The following is a 10,948-nucleotide window of genomic DNA, read 5'->3' as shown; positions in this document are numbered from 1 at the left end:
GGCGGGAAGAGCCGGGCCAGGGCTAAGGGGCGGGGCCTGGACGGAGGGGCGGGGCCTGGACGGAGGGGCGGGGCGCAGAGGGCGGCCGGAATTGATCCGGGAGCACAACCTGGCTGGAGCCGCGGGCTCTGGGCTCCGGGCAGACGGGAAGACGTCTCGAACTACTTTCACACTTGGCCCGGGCTCGGGTCCCAGCCCCGTCCCTTCTCCACTGAGAGCTCGTTCTCTGACCATCCGTTTCCTCTTCTGACACCTGGGCCCCAGACTTGGCCTCCGTATCAGGCACAGGGTTTAGGGCCATGAAAATATTTCAGTTCTTCTAAAATGAGAAAATAAATAAGATAATAATGAATCCAGGCTGGATTATATTTGTACAAGTATAATTTGTATAAAGAACTAGCACAGTGTAAAATAAAAATTTTTAATATTTCTTTACAGAAGAAGGGCCCTCAAAGGCAAATGTCATAGTGTGGCCCTGGAAAAGGGGGCCTTACCATGGAAGTAGTTGCTAAGGGTAACTGATATGATGCTTTTACAGGCAGTCAAAAAATGATAGCCTATTAATTTCCAAAATATATAAATACGGAGTTCTATATGCTACGGGTGTGGCCCTAAAAAAAAAAAAAAAGACAAAAGACAAAATAAAATGAAATATACAAATACTCATATAGCTCACTATCAAAAAAACCAAACAACCCAATCAAAAAATGGGCAGAAGGCCTAGACAGACATTTCTCCAAAGAAGGCAAATAGATGGCCAACAGGCACATGAAAAGATGCTCAACATTGCTCATTATTAGAGAAATGCAAGTCAAAGCGACAATGAGGTGTCACTTCACACTGGTCAGAATGGCTCTCCTCAAAAAATGTACAAATAGGAGTTCCCGTCGTGGCGCAGTGGTTAACGAATCCGACTAGGAACCATGAGGTTGTGGGATCAGTCCCTGCCCTTGCTCAGTGGGTTAACGATCCGGCGTTGCCGTGAGCTGTGGTGTAGGTTGCAGACTTGGCTCGGATCCTGTGCTGCTGTGGCTCTGGCGTAGGCTGGTGTAGGCCGGTGGCTACAGCTCCGATTCAACCCCTAGCCTGGGAACCTCCATATGCCGCGGGAGCGAAGAAATAGCAAAAAGACCAAAAAAAAAAAAAAAAAAAAAAAAGTACAAATAATAAATGCTGGAGAAGGTGTGGAGGAAAGGAAATCTCCCTATGCTGTTGGTCTGAACATAAACCGGTGCGGCCGCTGTGGAAAGCAGTACGGAGGGTCCTTAAAAACTAAAAATAGAACTACCATACGATCCAGCGATCCCAGTGCTGGGCACATATCCAGAAAATACGAACTCTAATTTGAAAGACACATGCACCTCAGTGTTCAAAGCAGCGCTGTTTACAACAGCCAAGTCATGGACACGACCTAAATGTCCATCACCAGATACGGTACACATGTACAACAGAAAAGTACTCAGCCATAAAAAAGAATGAAATACTTCCATTTGCAGCAACATGTATGGACCTAGAGATTATCTCCGTAAGTGAACTAAACCAGACAGAAAGACAAATATCATATGATATTACTTATATGTGGAATCTAAAAAACGATCCAAGTGAACTTACTTATGAAACAGAAACAGACTCACAGACACGGAAAACAAACGTATAGGAGTTCCCGTCGTGGCGCAGTGGTTAGCAAATCCGACTAGGAACCATGAGGTTGCAGGTTCTGTCCCTGCCCTTGCTCAGTGGGTTAGGGAATCTGGCGTTGCCATGAGCTGTGGTGTGGGTTGCAGACGCGGTTTGGATTCCACGCTGCTGTGGGTCTGCCATAGGCTGGTGGCTAGGGCTCCGATTAGACCCCTAGCCTGGGAACCTCCATATGCCGCAAGAAGTGGCCCTAGAAAAGGCAAAAAAAAAAAAAAAAAAAGAAAGAAAGAAAGAAAAAGAAACAAACTTACAGTTACCAAAGGGGAAGTGGGGGAGGGATAAATTAGGAGTTTGGATGAACAGATACACACCTACTATAGCCGAAATACATAAACAACAAGGACCTACTTATAGCACAGGGAACTGTATTCAGTATCTTGTAAGAACCTATAATGGAAAAGAATCTCAAAAAGAAGGTATATCTATATACATACATGTGATATATGCACTATACGTAACTGAGGCGCTTTGCTGCATCCCTGAAACCAACACTGTAAAGCAAGTACACCTGAATTCAAACCTGAAAACCTGAGGATCATTGTGGGAAGGTCTGAGAGGGGCTGTTACCACCACCAGGTCCAGCTGCTTTGAAGAGTAAGACGCAGGTCTGAAAGTGGAAGAAACGAGAGCTCTGGAATATCGGTCACAGCAACCACTTACAGAGCCCACCAGCACTGAGCTCCCACGCCTCCTTTCTTTCCTCCTCCACCACGGCTGATGGCATGACCCCTGAGTGCCAACGCTAGGCTGCACGTGGAGCCCCTGGGTGAACCCAGTAGACACGGCCCTCACCCTGTGGGAGCCCGTATTCTCCTGGGGGAACAGACAAATAAAATAGTGACAGAGGGTGACAAGTGCTGGTGTTCGGTGACAATAGGAGAGACCGACTTTGGGCCATCAGAGACAGCTTCTCTCTTTTCTTTTTCCTTTTTTTTTTTTTTTTTTTTTTTTGGTCATTTTAGGGCCGAGCCTGCAGCATATGGAGGTTCTAGTCGGAAGCTAGGGGTCTAATGGGGGCTGTAGCCGCTGGCCTACACCACGGCCACAGCAACGTGGGATCTGAGCCATGTCTGCAACCTACACCCAGCTCACGGCAACGACGGATCCTTAACCCACCGAGTGAGCCCATGGATCAAACCTTGTTCTCATGGATGCTAGTCAGATTCGTTTCAGCTGAGCCACCGACAGGCACTCCGGAGAAGGCCTCTCTAAGAAACCTATATTTGAGCTGAGGGTCATAGGGCGAAAGGATTGAAGCATCTGGACCACGGAGAGAACTCTTCAGAGCAGAGCCGCCAGGACAAAGGCTGGCCGTGTGTCCTGGGACCCCAAAGGCAGCTGAGACTGGCACCTCGCGGGCCAGGGAGAGGCCTGGATGAAGTGGGCCAGGCTTGCGGGGCGAGGGCTTGGTGGGGAGTAAGGATTTTTGCTGAGGACTGTTTGATGGAATTCAACGCGCTGATATGTGCAAGTGCACTGAGTGAGGGGTGCACACAGCGGGTGCTCGGTAAATTCTAGCTCTTCTGATGAGGATGAAACGCTTGGGGGAGTTTTGGTTCGCTTTAAGGGTGCTACCGATCATACCTGGGTTTTGGAAGCGGTTCCCCACAGCCTTACAGGCAGGAGGCCTTACAGGCGGGAGGCCTTACAGGCGCGGGATGCTGGAGGTGGGAAGGCAAAAGCTAGGAAGCCTCAGGGAGGCCTCACAGGGGTAGAGAAGGGGCCGGGAGCTGCTTCGAGATGAAGGTTAAGTCTTGAGGATGCAGCAGCTTGGGGTGGGGGGTGGGGGGCAAGGAGCCGGCCTGAGAAGATGTTGCTGAGCCTTGCAGCCCGTGTGTCAGGGATGGGTCTCCAGAGAGACAGGAAGCACAGGAGGGGGGCCCGTTTCTGCAAGGGACCCTAATGAGTTGGCTCAGGAGTTTGGCTGGGCCCATGCTGATCGGAGGTGACGTCAGAACACCCGGGGGGCAGCGGCGATGCCCTGCATGCAGGTGGGAGTCCGCCCAGATTCAGCGACTAGGCTCCTGCTTCTGTTCACAAGATTAAAGTGTATTAAGTTAATGAGCGCCCCTGCTGCTGCCTTGTGCCAGGGTTCATTTTCATTTGCGTTTTGAAAATGTGGCAGAGAATGGATGGCGGTGAATATCCCTCTACTTTTCTCGGATTTTTTTTTTTTTTTGAATAGTGCCTGAATCGAAAGCCGGAAAATTAATATATGTATAACTAATTGCTTTTACGGAAATCAGGGATTATTTAACCGACCTCTCTCTCAACCAAAAGGTTACTTATTATTAAATGGATGAATAAACAACCCCTAAGGAAGCACTACGTTCTGTCTGTAGGTATCTGTGATTTTGAATTGGGTCTGTAGGTCTTTCCTCCAGAGATTTTGTGGACCTGTTGTTTTTGAAAAGCCTCATGGCAGATGTCCAGGTTAGCTTGTATTACTTAAAGTAAGTGCTCTAAAATCGTTTAAGATAGCTTCCTATTTCCATAAAAGTCTGGGGCAGCATTTCCTTGGAAAAGAGAAGTTGGTTTCATTTCATCCATTTAAGAACTATATACTCAGAGTTCCCATTGTGCTTCAGCAGTAAAGAACCCGACTAGTATCCATGAGGATGCGGGTTCGATCCCTGGCCTCGATCAGGGGGTTAAGGACCTGGCGTTGCTGTCAGCTGTGGTGGAGGTCGCAGACACGGCTTGGATCCTGCATGGCTGTGGCTGTGGTGGAGGCCAGCAGCTGTAGCACCAAGGGGACCCCTAGCCTGGGAACCTCCATATGCTGCAGGTGCTGCCCTAAAAAGCAAAAAAAGAAGAAGAAAAAAGACCCTGCGTGCCTACTCGGTGTCATGTGCTGTGACAGAGCAGCAACCCTGGACATAGTCTATCCAGTGCTAATGGCAGGAAAAAGAAACGCCAGTCTATTATGATGGGAAAGTGCAGAGGAGGAGGCTTGACGTCAAAGAGGGGTCAAGGGAAGCCTTTCTAGGAAAGTGATGTTTAATCTGAGTCTTCAGACTTGAACCCAGAGGACAAAGAGAATAGGGCACACTACAGAAAATAAGAGACAACAGTGCAAGAAAATGACTGGAGAGCAGAGAAGAAAGGAGAGAGAGACGGGTAGATGGGAGCCAGCTGGCCTGGAGACGTGACGCGGTTTGCGCTTCTCCCCCAGGGTAATGGGTAGCCGTGGAACGCCTCTAAACACAGGAGTGACATGGCCAGAAGTAGGGTCTTCCCAGGGCGTTCTGGTTGCCACAGAGACAGGATCTGGAGGTGGCAAAGTGGAGGCTGGATGTCGGGGTGCTGTGGATGGAACGTCCAGGGGAAACCGATGGTATCGGAGACTGAGGCACGTCTGGGGACGGAGTGAGTAGATGGCGGAGTTTGGACAGATGGCGTGTCAAGGCTCTTAGCTGGTGAGTGTGTAATAAGCCCCCCGATATTGAAATTCTTCATCCATTCCTCCTTCGACCCACTTCTCTCTCTCGTCTGTCTCCTTCGGGCCCCTGAACCGCACCAACCTTTGTTTCACATCCAGAGAACACTTTTGTGTCTTCATGCGGTTTGACCTCCTGGCAGTTTTATTGGCCCGGGCGACTCTGCCTTCTTGAAGGGCTGTCCCTCCTCTGCCTTGGCAGCCCCACCGCGCTTCCCGCGTTTGCTCCTGCCTCTTCGGCTGATTCATCTCAGACGTTTCCTCCTGTTGTCCTTCATCCTCCAGACACTGCAGAGCCTCGGGACTCCGGCGGGGACTCTTCCCTTCTCCAGCCTTTCCCCAGGGGGTCTCTTCCATCCTCATCTTTCCTCCTCTTTCTTTCTCTCTTTCCCTCTCTCTGTCTATTGTTGGCCACACCTGCAGGACAAGAAAGCTCCCAGCCCAGGGATGGAACCCGTGCCGCAGCCCGATCCTTAATCTGCTGAGCCACCAGGCAACTCCTCTCCTCCACCTTCGGGCCATCTCCGGGCTGATGAGAACTCTCCCATGGATCCCTCCAGCCCTCGTGTCTTCTCTGGTCTCCAGACTTGGGTATCTGTAAACTACCTGCTCCTTGACCTCACATTAGGCTTCCCCTTGGGCATGTGAACATCTCTGTAAGCATCCCAACAGGTGTTCCTGCCTTCTTACCCTCTAGGAGCCGCCAGCTGCAGTTACTCGTACCAAACCCCTGCAAGTCATCCTTAACTTCTGGTCCCTTCTCCCGCGTGCAATCCAAAGGCAAATCCCAGCTCTGTCCCACTTTAAAAACATACAGCAGGGGTTCCTGTCGTGGCTCAGTGGAAACGAATCTGACCAGGAACCATGAGGTTGCAGGTTCGATCCCTGGCCTTGCTCAATGGGTTAAGGGTGCGGCGTTGCCGGGAGCTGTGGCGTAGGTCACACACATGGCTTGGATCCTGTGTGGCTGTGGCTGGCAGCTGTAGCTCCCATTCGACCCCTAGCCTGGGAACCTCCATATGCCACGGGTGCGGCCCTAAAAAGCAAAAAGAAAAAATACGGTAAGTCTCTCCTCTTCTCCCCGTCTCCACTGCCGCCATCCTGGCCCTCATTTCCACTGGTCTCACCTGGATGCTGCAAAACCCTCAAGTAACCTGTCCCCCTCTGTCCTTGCTCTATTCCAGCCTATCGTCCAACCATCCTCTACGCTTTTCTTTTTTAATTTTCAAATCACTTTATCATGAAGAAAAAATCCAAAGATTACAGAACTCCTCCCATTTTTCGTTGTCGTCGTAATTTGTGTCCCACAATGCAAGGAAAATGAACAAATACTTACTGAACTTCTAGATGCAAGGTTACATGCCGAGGAGGAAGAAAGCTGACCATGACCCAGGCCGTAGAGAAACCGAAAACCCACGAGGAGCGAGATGGCATATGCATAGAGGTCGTTTCAACACGAGAGTGAAAATGGCATTTCCTGTGACAGAAGTGCTGATCAAGTCTTCTTGAAACTCAGAAAAGGAAGAGTTCAATTCTGACCGAGCGGGTAGGCATGGTTCCTTGGGGAGAAAGGGCTTTCGAGGGATCCTGAGGCGGGTAGGCAGGATGGGAGCCTGTCGAAATTAGAGGAAAGGACATTGGAAGGAGAAGGACCAAGACAGCCGTGAGGAATGAGAAATGGCTCCGTTTGGTTGGTGGTGGGAGAGCCAAGGGCGGCAGGAGAGAAAGCTGGAGAGCAGGTGACATCACAGAATGCCTTGAATGACACGCTGAAGAGTTTGACCCTCTTGCCATAGGGTGAGTTTGACCCTCTTGCCATAGGGTGAGTTTGACCCTCTTGCCATAGGGTGAGTTTGACCCTCTTTTGCCACAGGGTGAGTTTGACCCTCTTTTGCCATAGGGTGAGTTTGACCCTCTTGCCATAGGGTGAGTTTGACCCTCTTGCCATAGGGTGGAGGCAATGGGAAACGGATGCAGGTTTTTGAGCAGGAGAGTCTCATGAACAAACTTTAAGTGCCTGTAATGATCTAGAGGGGGTACAGTTTCCAGCCCCTCATTTCCTCTCTGCCTCTCCAAAGTGACGCGCTTGTCATCACAAAGCTTTGGAACGCGCCTCTCTTTGAGAGGGAGCTCGATCTCGCCTCTTCTGGAGAGTGGGCTGCACGGAGCTATTCCGTTCTAATGAATGGGATAAGCAGGGCGGGGTGAGATGTCTCCACATAGGTCATAAGAAGACACCGTGGCTTCCCTCTTGGCCACTGTCACCTGGATCCCAGGCTTTGGAGGAAGACAGACGCCGAGGCACCACCGGCAGGACAGCCCCAGGGAGAGGACGGTGTGGTGAGAAGCTGAGCCTCCTACGCCAGCCAAGAAAGTGAACTTGGAAGTGGGTCTCCCACTGCCTGTGAACCCCCCTTGACATCTTGTCTGCAGCCTCATGAAAGCCCTTGAACCAGAGCCACGAGGGAATTCCCATTTGGGGTAAAATTTCTTATGCAGCAAACATTAATGCATAAAGCTGTAAAGAGTGATCTTTTCAAACATAAATCAGGGATTCCTTGTGGCTCAACAGGTTAAGAATCTAGCACAGTGTCCGTGAAGTTGCGGGTTCCATCCCTGGCCTCGCTCAGTGGGTTAAGGATCCGGCGTTGACGTGAGCTGTGGTGTAGGTCACAGATGTGGCTCGGATCTGGTGTTGCTGTGACTGTGGCATAGGCTGGCAGCTACAGATTGGATTCAACCCCTAGCCTGAGAACTTTCATATGCCGTGGATGTGGCCATAAAAAGAAAAAAGATAAAAAGAAAAAAAACCCATAAATCAAATTATGCCCTTCTGTATTTGATACTCATCAGTGGCTTTGGTTTCAGCTGAAAGAGAAACCATTTACTTATATGTGGCATGACAACAGAGTGAGATCAACAAATCCCCCCTCCCCAAAACTGGACAAAACGGTCAAAAACAGGCATTGCAGCCTTGTGCAAACTGACCAAAGGCATTCAACGAACTGAGAAGCCTTTCTTAATGAAAATCACTGGGAGTTCCCATTGTGGCTCAGCAATAACGAATCTGACTAGCATCCTTGAGGACGCAGTTTCGATCCCGGCCTCACTCAGTGGGTTAGGGAGCCAGCATTGCTATGGCCGTGGTGTAGACCGGCAGCTGTAGCTTTGATTTGACTCCTAGCCTGGGAACCTCCAGATGCTGCAGGTGCGGCCCTAAAAAAGGCAAAAAAAAAAAAAAAAAAGAAAAAAAAAAAAAAAAAAAAAAAAAAGAAAAGAAAATTTCCATGCTTCACATAGGAGCAGTGTGACTCAGTGACATTTTTGCCCGTGTACGTTCCTGCTCTTGAAAGCAACAAGGGAAATATAATTAATGACTGACTTCTCATCAAAAATAATTGAGACCGAAGGCAGCAAAATGACATTCTCAAAATGCTGAAAGAAAACCAACTGTCAAGCAAGAATTCTCTGCCCAACAAATATAGAAAGTGAAGGTGAAATAAATACATTCTCAGATAAACAAAGACTGAAAGAGTTTGTGGCTAGCGGACCTGCTGTTGAGAAATACTAAAAAGAAGGTCTTAAGTTGAAATTACTGCTAGATTGTAACTTGATTTCATGGGAAGAAATGAAGAATGTCAGAAAGAGTAAATTGAAAAGATTCTATAAATAGATTACATTTCTCCTCTTGCCTTTTAAAAAATACATAAAATTGGATAAGACGATGGATAGTTGGGTTCATAATAGCACAGAGGATGGGAGGGAGAATGAGACGTGGGAGCAAAGTTGCCCTGTTTTGCGGAAATTACTTTAATGTTGCTTTGAAGCAGATTGTGCTAAGTTAAGATGTATACTGTTAATCCCTCACAGCAATACTAATATAACAACTTTTTTCTGGTTGTGCCCATGGCATGTGTAAGTTGCCAGGCCAGAGATCAAACCTGCCCCACCGCAGTGACCCAAGCCACTGCAGTGACAGCACTAGATCCTTAACCCTCTGTGCCATAGGGAACTCCCTAAAATAACTTTCGTTTTATTTTAATTACTTATTTTTGGCCATACCCATGGCTTGTAGGAGTTCCCAGGCCAGGGATCATACCTGCACCATAGTAGCATCCTGAGCCACAGCAGTGACACACCAGATCCCTAACCCACTGAGCCACGGGGGAGCTCAAATAACTTTTATTTTTTTGTCTTTTTTAGGGCCGCACCTGTGGCATATGGAGGTTCCCAGGCTAGGGATCTAATCAGAGCTGTAGCCACCGGCCTAAGCCACAGCCACAGCAACGCCAGATCCGAGCCATGTCTGTGACCTACACCACAGCTCACGGCAACGCCAGATCCTTAACCCGCTGAGCAAGGCCAGGGATCGAACCTACAACCTCATGGTTCCTAGTCGGATTCATTTCCACTAAGCCACGATGGGAACTCCTCAAATAACTTTTAAAAAGTAGAAAAAAAATCCACAGATAAGTGGTTCATGAAAACATATTTAATGTCACATAAGGCAGCAAAGGAGAGCAAAAGACAAATAGAAAATCGATAGCAAGACAGTGGCGCAGATCCGGTCATATCAGGAATGTCATCAAATGTGAAAACACTAAAACGTTCCCAAGACAGAGACTGTCAGACTGGATGAAAAAGCAAGACCTAATCATGTTTTCTCTTTAACGAAACACCGTAGATTTGAAGACACAAATAGGTTGAAACTAAAAGGACAGAAAAAAGATATAGCATGCAAATAGCAACCAAGAGAGAGCTGGAGTTTCTTTGTCAATATCAGACAAGGAGACTTTAAGACTTCAAGATAAATCATAACCGTAAATAGATCAATACCTGAGTTAAATATAACAATTATATGTGTATATATGTATGTGTGCCCCTCTGTTGGTTAACCCAGAGTAAGTCATGGAAAGATTGGCTGACGTGAAAGGAAAAATAGACAACTCAGCAATAATCGTTGGAAGGTTCAGGATCTCGCTCTTGACAATCGATGAACAGCTGGACCAAAAACATCAGCAAAGATAGGACTGTCAAGTGGAGCAGTGGCTCTGGAAAATACCACAGCAGCTCCTTAAAACCTTACAAATATAATTATCACCTGATCAGCAGTTCCACCTGTGTTTATCCGAAAGAAATGAAAGCAGGGTCTCAAGAGATATTTGTACACGTGTTCATAGCAGCTTCATTCACAAGAGTGAAGAATAGCGGTGAACGCAACCCAGGGATCCGCTGATGGATGGATGGATGAACAAAACGCCGTCTATATGACGATGGACTATCGCTCAGCCTCAACACGGAAGGAAACCTTCCCACGTGCTGCAGCAGGGATGAGACTTGAGGACACAACGTTAGGAGAAATAAGCCAGACCCCCAAAGACGCATATAAGTCGCCCTATATGCAGTATCTAAAGTAATTGAGTTTGTAGAGACAGAAAGTAGAATGGGGGGTACCAGGGGCAAGGGTGAGGGTGAGGGAAGTTAGTTTGTAGTGGGTACAGAGTATCCGTTTGGTGAAGTGCGAAAGCTCTGGAGATCTGTGTGAGAGCAACAGGAGTATGTTACTGTTACCAAACTGTGCGCTTACAAACAGTTAAGACGGTACATTTCATGTTATGTGTTCTCACCACAGTCAAGGAATTGAAAAGGGTGTAGAAGCCTTGAACAATGCCCTCAACCCACTTGGTCTGATGTTTCCGGGAAACACCCAAAGGCTACCATGTGAAGACTTGCAAAGGTGAAATTAGGAAATAGAGACTCTCCCACTAAATGAAGGAAGTCAGAAAGAGAAAGACAAATACCGTATGATAT

At 48.1% G+C, this 10,948-nt stretch overlaps 1 long non-coding RNA gene across 1 annotated transcript; it reads right to left on the bottom strand.

Annotated features, from left to right (window-relative positions):
- On the bottom strand, window positions 51-6,957 carry LOC106506736. Its single transcript, XR_001302258.2, has 3 exons — window positions 6,474-6,957; window positions 2,219-2,305; window positions 51-319 (listed from the first exon to the last, which is right to left on the bottom strand). It is a non-coding gene; the product is annotated as an uncharacterized LOC106506736 (long non-coding RNA).

Source organism: Sus scrofa, chromosome 17 (assembly GCF_000003025.6).
Source record: "Sus scrofa isolate TJ Tabasco breed Duroc chromosome 17, Sscrofa11.1, whole genome shotgun sequence".
NCBI lineage: Eukaryota > Metazoa > Chordata > Mammalia > Artiodactyla > Suidae > Sus > Sus scrofa.
This window is presented reverse-complemented; position numbering and strand designations above follow the sequence as displayed.